This window comes from Ambystoma mexicanum, chromosome 2p, assembly GCF_040938575.1.
Source record: "Ambystoma mexicanum isolate Mex_15411 chromosome 2p, UKY_AmexF1_1, whole genome shotgun sequence".
NCBI lineage: Eukaryota > Metazoa > Chordata > Amphibia > Caudata > Ambystomatidae > Ambystoma > Ambystoma mexicanum.
The window spans coordinates 1,413,230,910-1,413,253,431 of NC_090923.1; positions in this window are offsets into that span (position 1 = coordinate 1,413,230,910).

Consider the following 22,522-nt stretch of genomic DNA (forward strand, 5'->3'; position numbering starts at 1 on the left):
AATCTGCCAATCTTCTTGCCTGTTTTGTAGATAGGCCTTCCGGAGGTTTTTACTCCCGATAATGGGTTTCGTCTGAACTGGGTCTTCCCCCTGTGATCAACCAGTGACCCCATGTCTCAGTTCAATTATTATTATGTTTACTGTGGGCTGATTCACTGACTCAAAAAGATCGCCCACTTTGTGGCTTTAGGCAAGTCACTTACTGCCGTGGAAATGTCGCCAATCGTCCTGCAGGAAATATTTAGCTTACAAGGGCTGCCAAACTCAATAATAGCATTGGATAAAAACAACATTACGTATCAAAATGTTGGAAATACTTGTGCAAGACCCTGAATATTGAACAGAAGTTATCGTCTGGATTCCAGCCCCAAATTGATGGGCAGACATAACAAGTGAACCTTACATTTTAGCAACATGTATGCTGCTTCTCTACAGCCTTGCAATGCAATTAGTCAGAGTTGTTACCCACTGCAAAATGTGTGCACAATAATATTTGATTCGAACCAACAATTAAAATGGCCAGTTCTTCTGTTCTTATGCCTTCCAACCTAAGTCCTTTCCAAAGACTCCTTTTCCTGAAGCACAGATACTTGCTTAAGACCAATGGATAATTGACCTCCACCTAAACCACATGACTGTCAGAATACAACTTTTGGCTGTCCAAAACAGGACAAAAAGATACTTCAATAGATGAAGTGCGAAGTTCCAGACTTTAAGGCGTGATCGTCTGTAGCTATTGTCTCAGTATCTTCTGAAGCACGTTGTTCCTTTGAAAATTGCTCTCCAATGGTTTGGACCCTCCCATATTGTGCAGAAGATAAACCCAAAGCCCTATAAGCTAAAGTTATTGGCATCTCGGTGAAGGATTCATTTTTCATTTGTCTCTTTTGTGTGGGTACCACCATGGGCATTTTCAATGGCAAGGCAAATCCCATCCACCATGGTAATGGCTGACGTGGATATGCAGCTCCAGATTTTTCTGTAGGGTTCTCCAATATTTGGGTGATTGGAGAGGCTTCTTTTCATGTGATTGGACCTGGCAGCCAGCTCACAATAGTCATGTTCCCTGGCAGATTTGGAACGTTCACTGTCGGCACCCAGGTAAACCAGGTGCTCTGGGCCAGGGGGGGGTATGCTGCCACTCTTTTAAGGAATGCATGTTTATTTGACCAAAGTGAAAGTACTGTGCCTCTGTTCAAAATCCTGTCCATGGAGGTCTAGTTGAGGTTTAAAGATGGTGGCCTCCATTCAGACCTCCCAAGATGTCTGGTGTTGATTCTCATTATGCATGGAAGAAGGAGATTCTATAAAGAAGCAGTAGATCACTGCAGATAACATTGCAACACTTCTGTCAACTTGCCTTTGGTGAAACATTGTTCCCTTTTGTGTTCTGAAATCTCATTTCTTGTCCTCTTTGTGTGCTTCCTATCCCTCTATATTGTGAATCTGTTTTCTCCCCTTTCCATCTACCCCTTTCCTCTATCCTTGCAGGTTTTCTGTCTGCCAAGACCTCTTTAATTACACCAGTTAGTCCTCTGTTCTGTGGACAATTATGATCTCTCCTTGGAATCTCCTATTCATCCCCGTTGCCAGTCTTCTCACCTGTCGTGTGGATTCGAAGAATGCCTGCCTAGGATTTATATTCCCAAGAAGGGCTTTCCTCCAAACTGGCTCTTCCCTGAGTAGTCAACCAGTTACCCTTTGTCTCGGTTCCACAGGGCAGGAAGCTGGCTTCAGGTAGGCGAAGGCCTTACCTCTTCAATGCCTCAATACCAGTAAGGCCTTTCGCCGACACACTGACTATTCTTTCAAACTTAAATTTGACCATAAAGGAAGACATTGTTTCTCTTCTTACCTATCAGTCAGACACCAAGCTGTTTAGATGCGCACCTTTAGATCTGACTGCTGGCCGGTTATCTCCAGAGTTCCATAGGGCCCAATACTCTTTCCACTGATTTTGAAGCTGTACATGGAACCGCCAGATTCACTGCTCGATGATCCAAACATCTCTCTAAACCAATATGCAGATGATACCCAACTGTACCACAGAGTGAACTGCTCCCATGACATCAAAGGGTCTGGGAATGCCTTGCCACCATTCACATTTGGATGACAAGTACACGCCTTTAAGTTCAAACCATCCAAAATGGAATTTGTTCTCCTCCATCACCCATCCAAATAGGAAATCATCTAAGAATGGCTGAATGACACACCCTTGGATGGGTTCGCTCCTCAACTTGTCCCCTCCATCAAATTCCTTGGGCTTCTTGGAGACCATAACATTGCCTTGCAGCAGCATATTAATAAAAGTGCCCAGACGGCTTGGTATCAGCTCACAGTGCTCCACAATATTAAGCCCTTCCACCCAGCAAAGGACTTCTAGACCACAATGAAGGCCTTCATGATTGGAAAATAATATCCTTCTCGCTGGGCTCCCTGCCATAAACTTGTCTCCTCTCAAGGCACTCTATCCCGCTGCAGCACACATCAAAACAGGTTTCTATAAATTCAACCATATCACCCCCATACTGTGTGACCTCCACTGACTACCTATCCCCGGCAGGTTTCTTATCAAGATCGCCTCTATCAAATGCAAGGCAACCACTGCTAAATGCCTGCCTTCCTGGCTGCCTAACATACCACCTCTGTTGGCAAACACTCCTCCAGAGTCAGTCCATCACAAAGCTTGAAATAAAACTGGCATGCAAGAGAAGATCAGAAACAGTCCTTTAACTGCTGTTCCCCAGCAAACTGGAATACCATCCTGGTTGCAATATGGACGGCTTTATCGCTCCGGCAGTTCAGGAAAGAACTTAAGACTCAATTTTTCAGGGAATTCCTAGGTGCGACTTAGGATCCACTGTTGCCTGATTACCGCTGCTCTGGGATTGAAATAAATAAATATTCTACCAAGACGAAAGTTGCGTTAATCCTTGAAGTCAAACCAAAGTGCCCAGGCCAATCTAGAATTGTTAGTTGCTCCTGGTGGGACTGAGGAATCTCTGAGGAGATACGATATTTTCTTGAAAGGCCTGCCGCAGTAAGAAAGTGCAGAAAATCAGCCATGGCAGAAGCACCAGCGATCCAGCTCCGGGGATGCGGATGAGGGGATGGATTTATCAGAAGAAGGAGAAACGGGGAAAGAAGTCAGAGAATCCACACAATATCCACATTTGTATTAGCCAGAAGGGTGGAGGTGAGAATCATCTGACAGGAGTGAACTCTGGCACTGGAGATTATGATGTATGGTAAAAGAGGAGACAGGACCCTTCAGCCAATCCTGGAGAAATGCATCTGTCAGTAGGGCTTCCAGACACAGGCACCGACTGAGGAAGAGCGGAATCTGTTAGCTAGGGCAAGAACATAGAGGTCTGCAGTAGGCAAGCCCCAAAATGGAGACTATGGATTGGAAGATGTGAGGATGAAGTTTCCAATCACTGTGGCTGCGTAAATAGAGTGCGTTCCAAGCTTTAATTGTACACCAAACAACTTTGTCCCACAAGTAGCTATTGATGGCAAAGGACTCCATTCTAACTGCAAATGTCTTTTTAAAAAAAAAGAAAAACAAGAATGATGGGTTCAGAAAGACCCCTCAGAGACCGCTACAAACGGTCCGCTACAAATGGTCTTTCTAAATCGCACAGTCACGCCCCTGGATGCACACGAGTTCATGCAGGGGCTGACCGGCGTGGCCGAGCCAGAAGAGGGAAGTCGCGGGCATCCCAGGAAAGGGTTTTGTGTGTGTGTGTGTGTGTGTGTCTGTATCTTTGTGTGTCTGTGTGGGGGAGGGGGAATGTTTGTGGCCGGGAATGGAGAGGGAGGGTGCAAATGTGAGTGCATTTGCATGTTTGTGTGTCTGTGTCAATGCATCTGTGGTGAAGGGTTAAGGGGGAATGTTTCGGTGGGGAAGGGAAGCGACGGGGGAGGAAAAGGGGGCTGAGGGTAAAACCCCCGATTTCTAAGAAGTGTGGCAGAGGGTGGGGTTGAGGCAGGTGAGGGATCAGCTTCCCCGGTAGCTGGAGGGGTGAACTCCCCGCACCCCCCCAAGAAGTGCGATAATTCCGCACTTAAAAGCCACACAAAAATGGCTGACAAAATGTCTTTTGTGTATTGTGTGCAGGCGTCAAAAGGCAGAAAAATCACATGGAACCAAAGGGCCCAGCCAGGGCTTGCAAGCAATTGACGTTGAGAGGTCTTTCCTCCATTGCTCATAGTTCTCCTGTGGAAATGTCCATACAAGGACCACCCTACGCCCTACGCCCCACCCTACGCCCCACCCTAAGCTGATGACACCCAAATCCTGATCCGGCTTGATCAGGACCAAACTGTGGTCTCAGCTTGTCCTCACGACTGCCTTAAAGCAGTCGGCGCTTGGATGGACCAAAACTGGCTCAAGCTCAATGGCGATAAAACAGAAGTAATGTTGGTGGATTGCCCCCCCAACCTCTCGCTATGGACCCCTGCCTTTTGGCCCACATCGTTTGGTCCATTGCCCTATCCAGTCAACAAAGTTAAGAACTTAGGGGTTATTCTTTCTGCCTCTCTCTCCATGTCAAATCAGGTTACGGCTGTCTGTCAGTCTGCCATCACCAGATCAGGGTTCTAAAGAGGGTCCTGCCTATGATTCCGGAAGCCATGCGTCCTCCCGTGGTGGCTGCGCTGGTCCTTTCACGGTTGGACTATTGTAACTGTCAAGGAGTTCCCCCCTTCTCACCTGGGTCCGTTCTTTGCTGGAGTCCTTGGTCGCTACCTTCTTGCGGACGGACCTGGTTTTGAACAAAGCTGCCCGAGTCTCTTCCGACTCCAGAGTGTGTTCAGTTTCCGGGACGCGGATCCAGGAATCCGGGGAACTAGGAAAGGTGCAACTAGCACAGGAGTCCAGGAAATAGGAGGAAAGGAAGGGGCAAGGAACGGGTAGATAGACAGGTACAAGGAAACAATACTGCGAGCTACGGGACACACGTCGGATCGCTACTTTGCAATAGCATTGAGACGCGTGCAGCCGCGGAAGGCCTGGTCTATTAATAGAATACGTTATGTCCAGCGCATGGAGTGAGAAAGGGGTTTCACGCTGGACGACCATGTTGGGAGTATTATGGAGTGCAAGCCCCGTTGTGACAAGGACCAGGACGTCCAAAAGGGACGTGTTCTGTAGTTCATGACAGCATGCCTCCTCCGAAGACCAGGTTTGCCCGGGTGTATGAGGTGAAATCTTCTGAGCAACCGAGGGGCCTTGATATTAGAAATAGGTTCCCAGGTTCTTTCACTAGGAGGGTATCCTTTCCATTCAACCAGGTATTGAAGCTGGCCCCGTTTATACCTGGAATCGCAAATCCGGGATACCTCACATTCCAGTTGGTTGTTGACCAGCAGAGGAGGGGGTCTACAGGATTTCCGGGAGGATGGAATGTAGGGTTTCAATAAGGAGGTATGAAAAACTGGATGAATTTTCTTCCAGGAGTCTGGTATTTTGATCCGGTATGAGACGGGGTTAATAATTTCCTTGATGGGAAATGGACCATAGTACCGGGGGGCCAATTTGTTTGGTCGCAGATGTCGGGGTAGTTATTTTGATGACAACCATACTTGGTCACCAACTGCATAGGAGGGGCCTGGTCTTCTTTTGGAATCTGCATATCTCTTGGTCTACGTTCTGGCCTTCTGTAAGTATTCCTTGGCCTCCTGGTGTATGTTGACGAGGGTTTCGATCCAGGAGTCAACAGTAGGTACCGGCATAGAATGAGGAAGAACAGAGGGTAAAACCGATGGATTGAACCCTTGACTACAATAAAAAGGACTGGTTTTGAGCGCTGAATGTTCGGAGTTGTTGTAGGCGAATTCAGCAACGGGTATCAGGAGTGACCAGTCATCCTGGACCTTGGTGGCGAAACATCGAAGATACTGTTCCAGGGTCTGATTCGCACATTCTGTGGCTCTGTTGGTTTGGGGGTGATACCCTCAAGAGAGGGCACGTTGAATTCCCAGAATTCGACAGAGATGTTTCCAGAATTGTGAGACGTATTGAGGTCCTCTATCAGATATCATCTTGGAAGGAAGTCCATGCAGGCGGAATATGTGTTCCAGAAAGATTCCAGCAAGTTCAGAGGAGGATGGTAGTTTACTGAGGGGCGTAAAATGAGCCATATGAGTGAACAAGTCTATAGTAACCATGATAGTAGTGTATCCTCGAGATGGTGGTAGTTCCACAATGAAGTCTGTAGCGATGAATTCCCATGGCCTAGTTGGCAGTGTTGGTTGCAGTAGAAGACCCGCTGGTCTCTTGTTATCATGCTTATTTTGAGCACAGACAACGCAAGCTTGGACGTACTGCTGTACGTCAGTCTTCATCTTAGGCTACCAGAACTGTCTCTGTATAAGACTGAGGGTATTGGTGATGCCACGATGCCCGGAGTGAAGTGTGTCATGACAGAGGTTTATTATTTTTTGTTGTAATTTCTGTGTAGGAATGAGCAGTGCATTGTCCTTGAATAAATATCCTTCCTTGGCTCTTAGATTCCATTGATTTTTCCTTGACATATCCTTCCATAACTCAGAGGATTGGGTTTGCGCTCGGATTTCTTCCAGGAGGTTGACTGCTTGAGCTGCGAAGATCGTGGGGGAAAACATCTTAGGATATGCCCTATCTTCAGTGGTTACGTAGTCAGGACGTCGAGACAAGGCGTCAGCAATCAGGTTATGTGATCCAGGGACATGAGTGATGTGGAACTGGTACTGGGCAAAAAAGTAGGCCCAACGCGCCTGACGACTATTTCTACATTCCAATTACTGTAGAATCTGAAGATTCCGATGGTCCGTACGGACTTGGACTGGATGTCTAGCTCCCAGAAGTAGATGCCGCCATTCAGTGAAGGCTTGGCGGATGGCTAACAATTCCTTTTCCAGGACGGAGTAGTGTGTTTCACTCGGAGTCAGGGTTCGTGAAAGATAAGCAATGGGGTGTTCCAGCTTATCTTCTAATTTCTGTTTCAACACTGCTCCTATGGCGTAATTAGAGGCATCCGTTTCCACTAGAAATGGTTGGCTTATGTCGGGTTGGGCTAAGGTAGGAGCTTGTGTAAACTCGGTCTTCAAATGCTGGAATGCTGTGTCTTGCTGTGTGGACCAGATAAAAGGGGTGTCCTTCTTTAGGAGAGTAACGATCGGTTGAACAATCTCGGAAAAGGTGGATATGAACTTTCGGTAGAAATTGGCAAGCCTCAGGAAGGATTGAACTTGTTTCATGGACGTGGGAGCAGGCCATGCCAGAATGGCCTTTACCTTTGAAGGGTCCATGCCAATTCCCTCTGGGCTAAGGATAAATCCTAGGTAGTGAACAGAGGTAACGTGAAACTAGCATTTTTCGAGTTTGGCTAAGAGTTGGTGTTCACAGAGTCTTTGTAGTACTGCCTTTACGTGTTCTTCATGCTTTTGAGGGTCTTTGGAAAAGATCAATATGTCATCCAGATATACAATGACGAAGAGGAACAACATGTCGGAGAACACCCTATTCATAAAACGTTGGAAGACTGCCGGGACATTAGCTAGTCCAAAGGGCATGACCAGGTATTCATAACGGCGAAAGGGTGTTCTAAAGGCGGTTTTCCACTTGTCTCCTTCCCGGATACAGATCAAATGATAGGTACCCCGGAGATCCAACTTGGTGAATATTACCGCGCCTCTTATGGCTTCCAGGATATCCGAAATCAAGGGTAGTGAGTATCGGTCTTTGAGGGTGCATTGATTTAGGCCACGATAATCGAGGCAGGGTCTGAGTTCCTGGGTATCCTTTTTGGGAACAAAGAATAACAAAGCACCTGCTGGAGATTTTGAAGGTCTTATGGTGCCATTTTCAAGGTTGGTATCCATGTATTCTTTGAGGGCCTTTTTCTCGGGTTCAGAACGGATGAACATCCTGCCGAAGGGAATCACTGCTGAGGGTTCTGTTTCTATTGCGCAGTCTTCAGGCCTGTGTGGGGGTAAGGCCTGGACTATGGCAGTCGAAAACACATCAGCGTAACCTTGGTAGGCCTCAGGGACTTGTATGATATTGGAAACCATGAGTGGTGTTTCTTGGTCTTTATGCGGTTCCTTAGGGGGTGTTAATGAAGGTTCCAGGAATAGACAGTGAGACATACAAAACTCTGAGCCTAGGAATAGTGATCCTGCTGTCCAGTTGATATACGGATTGTGTTTTTGTAACCAGGGCATACCCAATACCATGGGGTAGTGGGCTGATTTAATGATGTCGAACCTAATCAGCTCTTGATGATGATTTATTGAGAGCGGGATCTCCTTGATCTGCAGGCTTATGGGCCCTGAAGTGAGGGGTCTTCCGTCGATGGCTTCCACAGGCTGCAAGGTACTTTGTGTCTCGTACTGGTGATCTATCTGGTGACTAGCAACCCACTCATGATCAATGAAAATCCCCATAGCTCCGCAGTCTACCAAGGCCAAAATGGGATAGGTCTTGCTCTTGGAGGGTGATAGAAATGCCTGTAGTATGACCAATTTGTTTTGTCCAGGAGAGTTCAAGGATGGAATTGATGTGGAGCAAACATCTCTCTCCCGAAGCTCTGCTCCATCTAGGATCGAGAGCTGGCGTTTCCCGAACGCCGAGGGGGAGCTAGAGGACATTCCCTAACCAAATGTTTGTCTGAAGCATAATACATACACAACCCCGTATGAATCCTTCTCATCCTTTCTTGCGGGGATATGGGTCCACGGAAGGCTCCTATCTGCATGGGTTCTGGTTCTGTGACTGAGCCTGGGTTTATGTCCGTTCTGACGGTGCTCTCAAAGTACACCTTGGAAGGATTTCCCCTGGATTTCTTCTTTTCAGCCTTTCTTTCCTGGATACGGAAGTCTATTTGCATGGCAAGGTCCATTAGTGCCTGGAATGAGTTTGGTCGAGCCACTCTGGCCAACTCATCCTTAATCTCATCATTCAGTCCTCTCCTGAACAGGGTGAAACTCTCCTCAGAGGACCAATCAGCTTCCTTGGCCAATTGTTTGAATCGGGTCACATAAGTGAGCATATCCTGGGAACCCTGCTGAAAGTCTGACAGACGTTCCTGGGCACTATAGACCTGCTCAGGGCGATCAAACATGTTTTTAAGGACCTTTATGAACCCATCATAGTCATCTAGTAGGGCATCGCTCGAGTTAACGAGGGGTGTAGCCCAGGTTAAGGCATTCCCGGAAAGGTGGGAAATTATGAAACCCACCTTAGCCCTGGGAGTCGAAAAGTAATAAGGCTTAAATGTAAAGTGGACCAAACATGAATCCAGGAATCCAAGGGTTTTTGTCGACCCATCGTATTTGTCAACAATGCCGCCCAACAAGACGCTTTTTTTTGTGGCCGAATCCCGTGATAAGACCAATTGTTTGAGTGTGGCGTTTTCCGCCTTTAGATTTTGGACCTCAGTTGATAGTTCTTGCATGCAACGCATCAGGTCCTGAACGGCGGCTTCCATGTCGCTATCGAGTTCGGTCGGGTGGCATCTCAAACTGTCAAGGTGTTCCCCCCTTCTCACCTGGGTCCGTTCTTTGCTGGAGTCCTTGGTCGCTGCCTTCTTGCGGACGGACCTGGTTTTGAACAAGGCTGCCCGAGTCTCTTCCGACTCCAGAGTGCGTTCAGTTTCCGGGACGTGGATCCAGGAATCCGGGGAACTAGGAAAGGTGCAACTAGCACACGAGTCCAGGAAATAGGAGGAAAGGAGGGGTACAAGGAAACAATACCACGAGCTACGGGACACACGTAGGATCGCTACTTTGCAATAGCATTGAGACGCGCGGAGCAGCGGAAGGCGTGGTCTATTAATAGAATACGTTACATCCAGCGCGTAGAGCGAGAAAGGGGTTTCACGCTGGACGACCATGTTGGGAGTATTATGGAGTGCAAGCCCCGTTGTGACAAGGACCAGGAAGTCCAAAAGGGACGTGTTCTGTAGTTCATGACAGTAACTCCCTGTATCTATCTCAACCGATTGGCTTGCTTCAACGGCTCCAACGTATGCAGAACCTGGCAGCCAGATTAGCTACTGGCTCCCCCTATGGTGCCCATATTTCACTGGTGCTTCCTCAACTCCACTGGCTACCGGTGGCGCAGCGAGTTAAGTTCAAGTCATTATGTATTGTCTATCGGGCAATCCATGGCTTAGGAGCAGAATTTCTCCAATCCAAATTCTCTTGTTATATTCCGGAACCTAATCTGCGTTCCTCAACCACTAACCTCCTTATGGTCCCCAGGTTTAACCGGCAAAGACTTGGTGGCAGAGCCTTCTCCATTGCCGCAGACAAGCTTTGGAACACTCTCCCACTACCACTCAAATCTACCTCCAACCATTTGGCTTTCAGGAAAGCTTTGAAAACCACCCTGTTCTAGCTTTCTGACTTACTACTGATCTTCTGTAGCCTGTAGCTTCCTCTCCAGCGCCATGATGCCTTTGGGCGACCGTGCGCTCTACAAATTTAGGTAACATAACATAACCCTGTGTCAAGAGCTGGCATGTGATCGATCCTATAACCAATTTCATAAGAGTACCTAATCTTGCTTGGCTGTTTGTGGTCTTGATGTGACAACGCCACAACGTTTGAGTTCTTTCCTTGCCTGCAGTGTTATAGAAATGATATATCAGGATGTGTCAGTAGAGAGGCCTGGGAAAAATAGCTTGGATGGATTGGGACAGAAGACTAATCATGTGTACCAGAACCCTGAGGAAAGGTGTTGTAGTTGGTGGACTGGATATTTTGCATTCATAATCGGGGAGTAGGAGAAAGGAGAGAACGAAATTTAAAGAAAAACCCAGGAACTCTACCACCTAAGAGGGGATGAGGGCTGACTTATGCAGATAGATGAGGAACCAGAGGTCCTGAAGGAATGCAATGTCTTGATGTCCTTGCTGGATAAGCAGTAGCTTGGATTGACACATAAAAAGCATATCGTCCCAGTAAATGATCTTACTGAACCTCCAGGCACAAATTTCCACTACAACTGGTTTCAACAGTTCAGTGAAACAGCATGATGAGAAAGACAGACTTAAAGGGAGACAGGAAAATGCCATCTTTGGCTCTCCCAGATGAACTGAGGACATTTCCGGTGGATGCATGAAAGGGAACTGTTAAGTAACTGTATTTCAGGTCTAGGAATATCTAGATACTAATCCCGAGAAGAAAGGTGGTCTTGTAGAAGGCATTGCCTTCCATCTTGAAGTGCTAGAGGACGGTAAAGCAGTTGAACGCAGAGACTGATGATGGGTGAAATCACTTGTGTTTCTGTTTTTACCGGAACAAGGCTACTGATGAACCTTTACGGATAGCAAGAAATGCATTCTATAGAGTGTTCTTTGCTATTGTCTGAATTTCCTGTGAGATCACAAGGGGGTAATTTCTGGAGAAATGAGTGGGATGAGGAAGAGAGGACTAAATAAAGGGGGATAGTAAAATTCAAACTGAAAACTGGAGACAGTCTGAAGGACAGAAGGGTATAGGGTGATCTTCCAAGTTGACAGACAACTGGACAGGCAACACATCATCTTTTTAGATTGAAGCAGCATTATAGATTAGCTTAAGGGGCCTGAAAGGGCTGCTTGAGGTTCCTTCTCCGATCAACCTGCAATGTGGGGGGAATGATGGGGAGGAGTTAAAGGGTTATGCTAGAAGTGCTTTATCAAGGAGGAACCCAAGGAAAAAATCCACACTGTCCAAGAGGTCCATACTCTTCTTACTCAGAGATTTCAATGGGCCCCTAAAACTTGGTGGACCCCAAGTTCTTATCTCTCTTTAATAGTTGTGGAATCAATGAGGCCCACTTTGCATTTAATCTCCTTTGCAAAATGTGGGGGAAGAGACTTTGGGGATCAATACAAGTTTGGTGGCATCACTTCTGTAAATCCGCTGAAATACCACCAAACAGAATTACCATTACCTACACTTGGTCTGATGGTATTACTGCCGGATTACCAGTGGTGGTAGGCGGTGTTAGTCCCTATTCATTGGAGTCCATAGGAAATGTAGGCGTTATTAACCCTGATGGCCATTCTACAGGCGGTAATACCGCTAAATTGGCCGATTTCAGGCGGTAAGGTGGCAGAGTTATCTCCAGCTTCTTGCTGCAGGTTTTTCCACCACCTTAGCCACATAGTCTTAGTTGGACGGTGCGGTAATGCAGCAGTAACGGAAATAACGCAGGGTCGGCAAGGGGATTTAGCGATAGCAGTCATAGCTGGAATGATTACTGGAACATTGCTGTTATAGGGGAGCAGCGCTTCCTTTTCTTTGTAGCGTTTTTAGAACATCTGTAACCTCAGTGATGCGAGATGGGAAGAGGTTGTTCAGCTTGAAGTCTTTGACCGCAAGAGAAACAGAGCACGGCAAAGCAGATCTACCCTTGCCACGGGACAACACACCTTTTCAAATTCTTACAGAAGTCTCTGGCCGCAGAGTAGACTCCTTGGTGAATCCAGGAGTTGACAGTGCAATCCATTATCCACAAAAGAGAGTATCCTCATGGGAAGAAGAGGCATTTTGCGAAGGGGAATCTGTGGCCTGTGATTCCTCATGGTGAGGTAGCATAGTGCAGTGTTCAATTCATTACCAACAGAGCAATTTAATGTTTCTTGGAGAAAATCAATAAGCGGCTGCAGCACGCAACCGAGTCCCTGCGCTAACAATCCACGGGTTGGTGAAGCCATGAGCAGGCCAGCCATCTCTTCCTGCAAGTGAGCGATGCTCAGCCTGCTCTGCGCCAGACGCATCCTATGCCACAGACCAGACCGCGGTGCTGCTGACAGGCAGGCGGGGCAGGGGTGAGCCCTTGACAGTGGGGGAAACTATCTGAAAAGACCAGCAGGTGCCGCTACCGGGGCAAGTGCCGTTCTCCAATGGAGGGAAAAGAGGGTGAGACCAGTGGCGCGTCCAGACACTTTTGACTGGGGTGGCCAACTGAGGCACTGTCTTATGCAGGGGGCATTAAGTACGAGCGCAAACAAATAATGATCCTAGTTTAGGATAATGGGGTGGCACCTGGGGTGGCCAATCAGATTCCAGGGGTAGCACGTGCCACCCCCAGGCCACTCCCGGGACACGCCTCTGGGTGAGAGCTGCCGGCCTCTCGAGAGGGGCACAGAGCACATGATGCGTTATAACAGAAAATAAATGCAAGCCAACAAAGCAACATGGGCAGATTTATCACAAAGGCATAAACTATCAGAGGAAGAGAAAACTTGACTGGATGCTGCTGCGAGTAGCAAAGAATGAGAAGTTGATTGCTCCCACCTGGGACTCTCTGGCTAATGGCAGGGACTACATCTCACTTTGAAGCCGACAGAATTTTATTTCTGCATGAACTGTGGACACATACGAACCATGGACAGAGCAAAGCCACAGCCGTTATATGCGATAATGCGGTGTCCATAGCCATGTTTTGGGAGGTGGCGCAGTGAGAAAGCCAACTGGTTGGCACTCACCCGGGAGCTCATAAGGCTGTGCAGATGTTACGTGAGGCGCTCAATGTCATTACCTCCACGTCCACTCTTCCTCGTCACAGTACTTACTTCATGAGGCACCCGCCTCCAACACAGGACCTTCTTCTATTTCTTTAAATCCCTATAACTCCTCCCCCACATCCATGTCACTCAGTTTAAATTTTTCCTGCCTCCGGCAGGTTGGACTTTTTCTTCCCGGTGCGGGGCACCAGGGAGCACAGATTGCTGGCCCCCTGGGGGGGGCTGTGTGGCGGGGCCCTCGGCTCCCTCAGGTGCGGCACTGCTCCTGGGCCCCCTGCGGGGCTTGGGGTCACAGTTGAGCTGGATTGCCTCGCTCGGTTCTTTGCTGGGCTCCGGACCGCAGCGTGAGCATTGTGTCCCGGGTCCTGCACGGCCCGGGGGAAGGTAAGGAGAGGGAAGGACTGGGCTTGGTGTTTTTCCCCTCTCCTCCTGTTTTGGCCATCTTGATTCGACTTGGCAGTGTGGGCTAGCCTTCCCTTTTGTTGTGAGGCCTCTCTGCTTCTTGTCGTGGGGTGACAGTGGCAGAGAGTCTTTGGGAGTGCGGGGGCTCTGTTCTGTCGCGGGCATGTCACATACCACCCGCTCCTCAGACACACACAGCACAGGATGCACCGGATGTTGGCTGCATTATCTGGGGGAAGGTAAGGAGAGGGGAGGACTGTGCTTGATGTTTTCCCCTCTCTTGCTGGTATGGCCATTTTGACTCCTTCAACATGCCGTTTTCCTCGTGCTTTGTGTGCACATCTTTATTGGAAATGATGGGAAGCACTTGGCAGTATGGGCTAAGCCTTCCCTTTTGTTGTGAGGCCTCTCTGCTTCTTGTCGTGGGGTGACTGTGACAGAGTATTTGAAAGTGCGGGGGCTCTGTTCTGTCGCAGGCATGCCACATACCACCCGCTCCTCAGAGACACACGGCCCAGGATGCACCGGATGTCAGCTGCATTCTCTGGGGGAAGGTAAGGAGAGGGGAGGACTGTGCTTGATGTTTTCCCCTCTCTTGCTGGTATGGCCATCTTGACTCCTTTGAAAGGCCGTTACCTCGTGCTCTGTGTACACATCTTTATTGGAAATGATGGCAAGCACTTGGCAGTATGGGCTAGCCTTCCTTTTTTTGTTGTGAGGACTCTCTGCTTCTTGTCGTGGGGTGACTGTGACAGAGTATTTGAAAGTGCGGGGCTCTGTTCTGTCACAGACATGTCACATACCACCAGCTCCTCAGACACACACAGCCCAGTATGCACCGGATGTTGGCTGCATTCCTTGCGTGCTGCCTGTGAATACGGCGCAGATTTTGGACACATCTGCAAGCGGCCGGAAGGGTACCGGCCTGGCATAGTCTACACTTCGGGTTCGAGTCTCAGCGGTGCTGACTCGGTCCTTCATCCTTCCTAGACCGATGCATTGGAACGATTTAGAGCATGGGGCTACCAGCTACTGGATACAGGGCTCAAGCCACCTCTCAGTCATGTGGTGTGTTAGTGGTGTGTTTGGGTCTGTGCTAGCTATGGACGCAGACTCCTTGTCCTGTCCTCTTCCTCTAAACTGCGCAAGGGAAAGTCAAAGGAGTTGATTTGCTTTTCCCTTGTCCGGCATGGGATTATGGAAAATGATCATGGAAGTAACGGCCATGCAGGGGGTTCCCAGTGTCTCTTCTTTTAGGCCCTAGGTCCTCCGGTGCTGACGTGTTGCTTTCACGCCTCCTCTCAGACTTGTGGGAAGTGATAGGGCACATGGTGGCACATGTCTGTGCTTAGAGGGGTTCTCAGAGCCCCTGGTGCCGGTGGAGGGGGATGTCACTTCAGTGGGTTTTTCCAGTATAGGCATACCTCAGGTAGGGGGTTGCCTTTGATGTCGGCTATCCGGGATGGATTGCTTTGCCCCGCTTTGTGACAGTACTCTGCTCTTTTGACGCCAGCCTGGTGGCTCCTCTGTCGGCTGAGTGGGCCATAGTCTGCTGGACTTCTGGCCTGTCCAGTATCTTCCTTTTGATAGGTCAAATCTTTTTGTGGGCTGACAAGCATGCTGTTATATTGTGGCGCAGGCCTGTTTCAACGTCCTGTGATTTCCCTCTGGTGCAAGTGCAGTGACTGGCGGTTTTCCCTGGCTCTTCGTCTCTATCTTCTCGGAGGTGTATGGGACCGGTGGGGTTCGGCTTCCTGGGTAATGGGTTCCTTCTGGAGGGGGTATCAGTTGCTGTTCCTGTCTCCTCCTGTCCAGGTTTGCATGGTTAGGACTTTGGTACCCAGCTCACGGTCCAAGTAGTTGGCCATGGGATCCGTTCTCTCCGAACGGTTGCTGTGGGTTACCGTCTTGCCCGTTCCTCTCCCTGTTCAGGGTCAAGTTTTCTACTTGCGGGTGTTCCTGGTCCCTATGCCTTCTAGGATGTGTCACCTGCTTATGGGTCTCAAGACCCTGCACTGCTTGTCCGGACGTCTGGGGAGAGCGTACTCTGGATGTTGTGCAGGGGGGGCGCTTGCTGGCTGTTCTGGGCTGGGTTCTCAGAAGGCAGTATGTCTCGACTCACCTGTTGCTGAAGTTACGGGGCACGTGGCGTCTTGCATGTTTTCCAGTTCCTTGAGCCTGTCTTCGGTTACGTCTCCTGGTGTCTTATACTCTCTCCCACTGGCTCCCGACATCTCGGCTTTCGTAGTTTTGTTTTCAGTGTCCCGCTGCAAGTGTCCCTGCTATGATGGCGGGGGGTTTCAGGTCTACAGGCTGAGGTGTGCATGGTCCTTTCTCCTGTGACCTCTCCTACTACCAACACCAGCAGAAAGGGTATACATTGGGGGTCCTCTCAGCTCAAGGGTTGTGAGATCTGGGGAGAGCCGGTGATCATCCAATTGGCAAGAGTTGTGCCATTGTGCAAGCTCTGGTGTACTTCGAGGAGTTGCTGGACGGTCGGCGGTTTTTGGTCCGATCGGACACTACGACGGCCTTGGCATATGTGAACTGCAAAAGGGGTTCCGGCTGTTCCTTGAATGCTCTGGCAGCGCTGATAGGCACCTGGGAGGAATCTCATCTGGTGTATCTGCTGGCCTCACGTATCAGAAGGGTGGACAATGTTCAAGCGGATCTTCTCAGACGCCGGTTTTCACTCCTCTGCAGAACTGGTCCTGTTGGCCCAGGTCTTTGCGGTGATCTGTGTCAGATTAGGGTCCTTGGTTCTAGACCTGTTTGCATCCCCGGCCTCAGCAGAAGTTCCCCTCTTCTGCTCTCGGTTTCAGGTTGAGGGTATTGGGGGATGGACGCCCTCTCTGTACAGTGGCCTTGGGGTTTTCCTTTATGCCTTTCCGCCTATTCCCCTTCTGCCCCGGGTGGTTTGACGCATCTGAGTGTCCAGGGTGACTGTGTTGTTGTTAGCTCTGTTCTGGTGCCGCCGGAGTTGGCTCCCCTCTCTGTTGGAGCTTCGTTCCTAGGAACCTTGGCTGGTTCCGAGGTGGCCGTGTCCCCTTCAAGGGGATCGGCGGTTAGAATTCCACCGGATGCAATGGGCGGTGTGGCTATTGCTCAGTCTAGGTTGATATCTCAGGGGTTCTCAGATCCTGTAGTTGAGTCCAAATGGATGCTCTTAGACCCTCCACTCTGAAGGTGTTAGGCAGACATTGGGGCCATTTCCGAGACTGGTATGGGCAGTCTGGGATCCCTCCCCTGCGTTCTGGCCTCTGCTATCCTTCGGTTCCTCCAGGAGGGGTTTTGACAGGGGCCTGGCAGTTTTTCCAGGCTTCGCTCTCAGCGGGCCTCCATGAAATTCCTTTTGGGGGACTCTGATGGTCACTTGGATGGGGAGGTGTTGGTGGGGAAGTTGATCCAGGGTTTTTCTTCTTCCCTTCCTTGTGCTGATAAAGGGTTTTCCTTTTGGGATCTCCCTCTTGTATTACGGTTCCTTCACGGGCCTCCTTTTGAGCCCATTTCCGAGATTGATATCAAACATCTTACACTGAAATCTGCTTTTCATATTGCCCTCACTTCTGCCCGTAGGCTTGGGGAGATTGGGGCTCTCTTATGTCACGCTCCTTTCCTGAGGGTGCTGCCAGACTCGGTGGTGCCGGGGTGTGGTCCGAAGTTTCTCCCTTCAGTTGTCTCTCGGGTTTCACACCTCTCAGGGTCTGGTTCTCCCTGACTTCTTTCATGATCCAAGAACGCCTGAGGAGGTGGCTCGGCTTAACATTGATGTCCGGCGGGACGCGTTGGAGTATTTGGCTTGGTTTGCCTTTTCCACCAATCTGATAGTCTTCTGATTGCTTGTGGTCTGGCTGGGGCTGGGCATAACGCATCTGTGGTTTCCATTTTCCGGTGGTTCCGGGTTGTGATCTCTAGGGCCTATGTGGCTTCTGGCCTGCCTGTGCCTGCGCACAATCAGGGGCGGTCTACCAGGGGTTTCGCGGCTTCCTGGCCCGATGTAAGGAGGGTTTTTCTCTGCAAGAGATTTGTATGGCTGCCGCCTTGGCTGGTCTAGGCATTTTCATCAACCGCTATGGGTTGAGTTTCTCCCACTCGGGGGTTGGTTCCTTCGTGGTTGGAGTTTTTGTCTGTGGGGATGTGATTTAAGAGTTATTGTGGGTGTGTTTTGCTGCACTGTTTTTGGCTCTGTCTCATTGGGACCTTTTCCCCTTTGATGCTTTGGTATACCTCATGAAGTAAGTACTGGGACGAGGAAGAGTGGACGTGGAGGTAATGCTCTGATTACTTACCGGTAATCTTCATTACTCCTAGTCCTACTCTTCCTCGTCACAGTACTGACGACCCTCCTCACCCTCCCTGCGGGGAAGGTCCCATGCTCCGGCTTGGTAATATGAAACTGAGTGACATGGATGTGGGGGAGGAGTTATAGGGATTTAAAGAAATAGAAGAAGGTCCTGTGTCGGAGGCGGGTGCCTCATGAAGTAAGTACTGTGAGGAGGAAGAGTAGGACTAGGAGTAATGAAGATTACCGGTAAGTAATCAGAGCATCATTGGAGGCGGTCTGCGCCGCCCAAGAACCAGAGCACGAGTCACATGGGTGCTCGGTGTCGGATCAGGCGTTATTATGCCTTTTTTTTCGAGAAAAACTGCTTGAGTTGGTGCTTATAGGATGTGGGCCGGCCAAGCAGGATTGTACAGGTCTTGAATGATGCTGAAAATGTTTCAAGGTCTCCATGGGCCATTTTGTAATGGACAGTGAAGGAAATGGAGGCTTAAAAGCAGTGCGTACTGCTTCTACGACTCCATTTACCGCTAGTAAACGCTGTCTTAAAAGTATAATTTGCAGATTGTGTTCACTTTTTTTCAACTAAATTGTAAAAGCAATTTCACCTGGGTTTACGCTTCAGTTTTCCACTCCTTCTTAGAAATGTTCAGAATGGCGTGCAAGCGACCCAACAGCAGATAAGTGCGAACGTTGGCGGTCCGCTGCAAGCAATTTGCATTTGTTTTAAAATGGCACCCTATGTGCTTACTGCCCATCTTCTCTCTGGATTTTGGGCTGGTTACCTAGATGTTCATATGTTTGTAGCATGTGGCCCATATAGGGCCTGTCTAGATAGGGCTGCATGCTTGTCCCTAAGGGGAACCTAGGAAGGAAGATACAGACACCAGGGTTTAATAAAGTACTTTATTTTATGGAGTGTGTATGTTTATTTGTGTGTGTGTGTAAGTGTTTTGGACTAATCCCTCCGGCCCACCATCGGGCTGGATGGAAAGTTAAGAAAGGAAAGGAAACAAAGAAACAGAACTCTCCCTGCCCAAGAATGGGCTGGGCAAGGGAGAAAAGAATCTAAGAGGTTTTGGAAAGAAAAACGTTAGAGATAATGGCTGAGTAAAGAAAAGGGACGGAAGAAACCAGGGTAGGACAGAGTAAAAAAAGAAAAGGGGAACAAAGGAAAAAATCACAACTTCCTGCTGGGACTGCTGCCTCGAGCGGCCCCCCAGGTGCTGAGGAACTTTCCCAGCCGGGCCACACGAGCCAGGTGACCCGGCATTAGAAACATGGACCCTCGCTGCATGCCTGGAGCAGCATGTGCAACCGCAGGGCCAATGCAGCTGTCGTCCACCTGAGGACCAGACTGGATGGACCCATATACATCAAAGGGCCCAGGCAGCGTGTGCAGTGCAGCCCAGGCCAAAAATGTAAGAGCTGCCCAGTATGGTTTGCATAGAGGGGGGGTCATATAGGGCAACCTGTCCATGCACCTGACGACGCGCCTCAAGGCCAGCGAGAGGGGCCAGTCAGTGAAGTCCTTCCAGGCTGCGCTTGCCAGGCAGGCCCGGAGGTGAATAACAGCAAAGGTATGCCAGGCAGGCCAGGTGAAGAGAGTGCGGAGGGTAAATCCCAGGCTGTCTCGTCGTGGCAGCCCAGGTGAATAAAAGCCATAAACTGCTGCGGCTTAGTAGCCCGGGGGAAGCGAAGTGGCCACCCCCTGCTTCCCTTCGATGCAATGAAGAGGGGACGGGGCCGCAAAGGCTCCAGCACGCTGTCGCTGTGGTGAATAGCACATTGGCGGCCTAATGCCAATGGAGACGCCACCTAGGATGAACATGGCGCCGTGGGTCGCACTGTGATGTGGGCGCCCCCCAGTGCACCTGGCCACCCAGAAGATTGTAAATTGGCCACAGGTGTGGCAGTGAGTGCGGGTGGCCCACCCAAGAATGGAGGGCCAATCTGAAGGTACGGATGGGCCTCAGGTCACAGTAGTGATGTCGGGTGGGCCTCATAGGCCACGGGGCATGTCAAGAGAATCGGTTTTGTCACAGGGCCGTAGTGGTGAAAGCGGACGGGCCCCCACTCAGGCATACACAGTGTATTCGGGTGGCCCCATGTGCTGGACAGTGCCACCCAGAAGAAAGAAGCTGTGTGGGCCAGGACCTGAATAGCATTAGGGACAGACCCTTCACACATTCACCATATTCATCACCACAAAGAGACAGCCCATTGTTAAGTAGGTGTAGGATGTTAAGATGAAGTGAAGTGAAAGGGAATAGAGGGAATGTACCCTGGAGTGAGGTATGGAGGAAATTGGCAGCCTGACTCAGGCCACCTCAGTGGGTAGTACCAGGGATTAGGCGGGGGGGGGTCTGTTGCATCAGTCCACCCGATGGGTCTTCCTGTGACCCCTCCAAGAAAGGGTGGGCTGACAAGACAGATGCCTATTGAGATGGAACTCATGCCAGGGGACCTTAACATGGGGATTTATGGGTCATAAGTATAAAAATGGTTACATTAAAAGATTATCTGATAAATAAAGATAAAGCGGGGTGCCTGTTGGGATCCCTGCAAAATCCACCTTGTTGTCTGTGTCCAGTTAAATAAGGTAAGAACTCTAGCCCTTCTTATCCAGCTGGCCTGGGGTGGGTGTGGGGTGCTGTTAATATGTAAATCACTCATGAGGCAGCAGGTAAGTCGGGCAAGAATCTTTATTAGATATCTTCAGGATAAGATGGCATCAGGTGCATTCATTACAGGAGGATGTGCAGGAGCTCAGGAAGGGTGCCCACTGGCTCCCACCACCCAGACTACATCATGGCAACTGCCTCAGGTGGAACACTCGGGATCTCAAACATACCAAAGCATTCCAGCACTCATCCAAACATTCCACTGATGACCTCACGCAGACAGACACCATGAGGGACAGGCACACATCAGGAAACAAGGAGGAGACAGATCCCCAGGGACAAATCCTAACAGGTGGTTCACACAGGGACCGTCACTAGGGTGGGGTGTGGACCTCTTTCCTGGACCAGAGCTGGAAAACAGGGGCTACACGTTTCCAGTCCATGAAACTGAAAGAGCATATAGTGATGTGACTAAATAATTAAGGTAGCATTTTGATGTGACCCATCCCTTGGCATTGCTTTTTCTCTCAGCACGGTAGTGTTCATTTTGTTGTTAACATACATTCCCAGGTAGCAAAAGTTGTGAACGTCTTCTAGAATCTGGTTATTTTACAGTGGAGATGCACATTGGCCTCAATACGAGTTGGCGGTAATTCCGGGATTTTACTGTGGGTGGAATTACAGCCAAACTCAGTCACCACCACAGGTTCCTGCAAATTTTCAGCAGGACTACAAGTGGTGGTAACACAGTGTTAGTCGCAGTTCTTCTAGTCCACAGGATTCCATGGGTATTTTGGCAGATTTACCACGAACGGTAATTCCACTGTGGTAAAGCTGCTGATATGTAGAGGTAAGGGGGAGGGTCCACATCCAACTTTCTGCTGAAGGTGAATCCTCGGCTTCATCTCCCAGCTCGGAATTCGACAGTTTGGAAAACTGGCGGTCAAGTGGCAGCAATTCTGTCACCTCCATTTTACTGTGATTTTTGTTTCCCATCCCGCTGAACCCATGATGAGACCCAAATGCTTTCGTGTTTAGTGGGTTTACTTCAAGGACTAGTTCCCGGGCATGAATCATCATTGTATTAGTGACATCGGAAAGCATGAGTGTGCCTAAGTAAGGTAGTGGATGTGGTACGCGCCTATCTTTGGAAAACAATTCGAGTCTGGTGTAGTGCTGTGCATCTGCAACATATCAATGAAACAGCGAGGGCGCAAGTGCCCACCACTGCAGACGGATCTGGTCCATTTGAATTCGGACTGTCTGCGTTCACCCCCACATCGAGGGGCTCGTATGGTGCAATATCATTTAATTTAGCAGACCCTGAGTGGTTCCCATTAAGTTCCGCTTTTGCCAAAGCTTTGCTTTGTCCACACGATGGAACGCAGCAGAGAAGCCAATGGTTCTGTGTGATCATAGCGAAAACAATTTCAGAGAGGCCTGTGTTTAAGGCCACCCCAAACCCCTCCCCATCCATTTTATCCCCTTACGTTTTTGTTTCGTTATAAATTCCCTCTCTGTAATTGTTTTCTCTGTAATGATATGATAGGTTATTTATAACGCGCTTAATAGCCAGAGGTTTCTAAGCACGGACTCGGGGATCGAACTTGTGTTGCTCCGTGTCGTCTTGCTTCCAAGGAGAGCACGTTCCCGCTGAGCTATCCTCCCGACGATCACTGGATGCCAAGCCAATAAATCCTATGTTCAAG